At 53.4% G+C, this 3,601-nt stretch overlaps 1 long non-coding RNA gene across 1 annotated transcript; it reads right to left on the bottom strand.

The window, feature by feature from the left end:
* Positions 1-166: 166 nt before the first annotated feature.
* On the bottom strand, positions 167-1,784 carry LOC108535068 (uncharacterized). The gene is made up of 3 exons (XR_001887124.1): positions 1,685-1,784; positions 1,179-1,277; positions 167-799 (listed from the first exon to the last, which is right to left on the bottom strand). It is a non-coding gene; the product is annotated as an uncharacterized LOC108535068 (long non-coding RNA).
* Positions 1,785-3,601: the final 1,817 nt, after the last annotated feature.

Here is a 3,601-nt window from a genome sequence, read left to right as displayed (position 1 = left end):
GACTACAGGCGCCCGCCACCACGCCCGGCTAATTTTTTTTTGTATTTTTAGTAGGGACGGGTTTCACCGTGTTCGCCAGGATGGTCTCGATCTCCTGACCTCGTGATCTGCCTGCCTCGGCCTCCCAAAGTGCTGGGATTACAGGCGTGAGCCACCGCGCCCGGCCTAGTTAATATGAATATATTGGCTGGGTGCAGTGGCTAATGCCTGTGATCCTAGCACTTTGGGAGGCCAAGGTGGGTGGAACACCTGAGGTCAGGAGTTCGAGACCAGCCTGGCCAACATAGTGAAACCCCATCTCTACTAAAAAAATTAAAAAATTAGCCAGGTGTGGTGTCACATGCCTATAATCCCAACTACTAGGAAGGCTGAGGCAGGAGAATCACTTGAACCCAGGAGGTGGAGCTTGCAGTGAGCCGAGATCACGCCACTGCACTCCAGCCTGGGCAACAGAGCAAGACTCCGTCTCAAAAAATAAAAAATGAATAATAATAATAGTAATATATCACATTAGTTTATCACTTGTCACAAGTGGACCACACAAATCCAACAAGCTACTAATAGAGGAAACTGACAGGGAGGGAATGCTGAGGGGTTCTATGGAACTCCATGTCCTTTCTGTTCAATTTTTCTATAAACTTTCAACTGTACTAAAAAGAAAGAGCCTATTCATTTTTTTAAAGCCTACAGAGGCATCCACCAGACACGTGTAGCTTCTCTCTTCCTCCTTGGTGACTCACATTTTGGCCAGGACATACCCCACAATCTTCCCATTCTCGTCCTCAGCAATGTAAGAGAGCTGGTGACAGAGAGGAAAAGGGAGTGAGAAAACTTCATGTCGGAGCTGGAGGAGCCCTTTAGAGGGACACAAGCTGGACAAGTGGCCAGCTGTGTGATGGCTCATGACCTCCAGGCTGGGTGACTTGGTCTCCCCCGCGCCACACCGTGCCCTGCTCATGCCCAGAAAGAAGACGCAAAGTGGGGATCCTGCCCCTATTCTCTGCTCCCTTCAGGCGCCTTCTTTTCCTTTGCCCCTGCCTGCCAGCTGAAAACACTAGGGACGTCACCAACCATACAGCCCCCTGGGCTCTGACAGACTTGTCCACTCCCTCCAAGATGGCCCGACTGGATTTTCCTCGGCCTGGTTTCCCCCAAGCCCAAATTCAGAAGCTGCCCACCTGGGGCCAGGAAAGGCCATGGTAGAAGTAGTATTTCATCTGGTAGTTCTCGGGCAGGCAGAGGAGGTTGCAGTGCTGCATGTTCATTAGGTCCTCTGGCTGCAGGGAAGGAGGGCAGTGGAACTCGCTCAGTCCAAGGCGGCGGTGACCACGGGTGAGAAGTCTGCTCCCCCTCGGTCTGCTCGGCCCCCCTCCCTCGGGGCTGAGCAGGCGCTGTGACGATCTGACTTTGCACAACGCCCGGAGTACAGGAACAGGAGTGGGCGCCCGGAGGTCCCCGGAGCCCACCCAACGCAGGCCCGACATCACGCAAACAGGAGGGAATCGCAGCCCCGGCCCCGCGCCCCGGCCTCTTCGGCAGGCTGGGCCAGCCCCATAGGTCCAGCGGTCGCAGGCACACGCAGGGCCACCGGGCCAGGCTCGGCCAGGGCCCTCGGGAGCATGCGCAGCAGCCACCGGGCCCGGCGCCCACGCGGCGCGGACAGCCTCCCGCCCCGGGCGCTCACCCTCGCATTGCGGATGTTCATAACGGCGGCGGGGCTCGCGGGTCCCAGCGGATCGTGAAGGCGCAGTCAGCTGCCGCCGCGCTCCGAAGCGACGCCGGGANCTCAGCAGGGCGCCCAGCAGCTCCTCGCACATGGCTAGGCACCGCGGCACGTGGAAGCAGCCTGCGGGTGGAGGCGGGCAGGTAGTGAGGGCCGGGGGCAGCCGAGAGGCGCAACCCCTGCGGCCCCGCCCTGTCCCCCACTCACCTTTGAAAGGACCTCCCTTGATGGAGAGGGCCACCTTGCCCTCTCGGCTCAGGTAGCCAAACCATTCCCCGTACTCGGGATCGCGAAACTGGAATAACAGAGACAGTGACAGCTAGCGCCTGCAGGACCCGCCCAGATGCCACTGCATCGCTACCAGGGGTCAGAGCCTGGGTTGATCCCAGGTAACGTGGCTCCAGAACCAGCGATGTGAACCGCGACACTGCGTCCTCCACAAAGATGAAAGCAGGGGTGGGCGCAGCAAGCAGGCTACAACTACATAACCGACTGGGCAAGGGAACGAGACACTGCTAGATGGAATGAAAGAACCCTGCCCTGGGATGTAGAAACGTTCTCTATCAAGCCAGGCGCTGTGGCTCGCGCCTGAAATCCAGCACTTTGGTAGGCCGAGGCGGGCGGATCACCTGAGGTCAGGAGTTCAAGATCAGCCTTGGACAACATAGTGAAACCTCATCTCTACTGAAAACACAAAATTAGCTGGGCGTGGTGGCGCACCTGTAATCCCAGCTACTCGGGAGGCTGAAGCGGGAGAATCGCTTGAACACAGGAGGCGGAGGTTGCAGTGAGCCGAGATCACGCCATTGGGCTCCAGCCTGGGTGACAGAGCGAGGCTCCATCTCAAAGAAAGAAAGAAAGAAAGGAAAGAAAGAAAAGAAAAGAAAGAGAGGAAGAAAGAGAAAGTTTCTCTATCGTGATTGTAGTGGTGGTTACATTGATTTAAAGAAACAAAGAACCCTGATGGAGGCAACGACCTGTCACGAAACTCTTTAAGAAGTGACTCCCTTGGAGCTCCCGTTCCCAGCTTCACAGGCCTGTCTTCCAGTAGATGTACAATCTCATCTGACTCCTGTCCTGGCTCACCATTGGTCCCAAATGCATCTCGTCCTCCCTCTGCCCCTGCCCAGTGCCCATTCCACTCTCTTTCCTTCTCTCTCCACTAGCATTCCATGGGGCACCTGTCTCAGGGAGGCTTGTCAGTTAAGCCTGTTCTCAAAAGGATCATGGAATCATGGAATCAATTACATTGAAGTCCAGTATGAAAATGTCTCTTTAAATGATGGCCCATAAGAGTTGGTGTATTGTTCTTCGTAGGAAGTAAAACTAGTCCTGGACCGGGCACAGTGGCTCATGCCTGTAATCCCAGCACTTTGGGAGGCCGAGGCGGGAGGATCACTTGAGTCCAGGAGTTTAAGACCAGCCTGGGAAACATAGTGAGACCCCATCTATACAAAAAAAAAATTAAAGAATTTAGCTGGGTGTGATGGTACACAGCTGTAGTCCCAGCTACCTGGGCGGCTGAGGTGGGAGGATCGCTTGAGCCCAGGAGGTTGAGGCTGCAGTGAGCCACTCAGTCTGGGCGATAGAGACCCTGTCTCAAAAAAATAAAAAAATAATAATTAATAATACTAGTTCTGTGTGTATTCATTCTATCTTTTGAGTTACATTGTTCAAGTCCTTACTTATTTTTTGACTACTTGACATGACACAGGAAGGTAAAGAAGAATTTCCCTCAATGTCTGGATTTTTGCCTTCTGTATTCTGTTATGTTGGTTGATGCATAATGACTTACCTGGTTTTTTTTTGTTTGTTGGTTGGTTGGTTTTTTTGGTTTTTATTTATTTATTTATTTATTTATTTATTTATTTATTTATT

Source organism: Rhinopithecus bieti, unplaced genomic scaffold, assembly GCF_001698545.2.
Source record: "Rhinopithecus bieti isolate Rb0 unplaced genomic scaffold, ASM169854v2 scaffold_12667, whole genome shotgun sequence".
In the NCBI taxonomy this organism is placed as follows: domain Eukaryota; kingdom Metazoa; phylum Chordata; class Mammalia; order Primates; family Cercopithecidae; genus Rhinopithecus; species Rhinopithecus bieti.
Note: the sequence above shows the minus strand (reverse complement) of the source record. Positions and strands in the feature narration are given on the sequence as shown.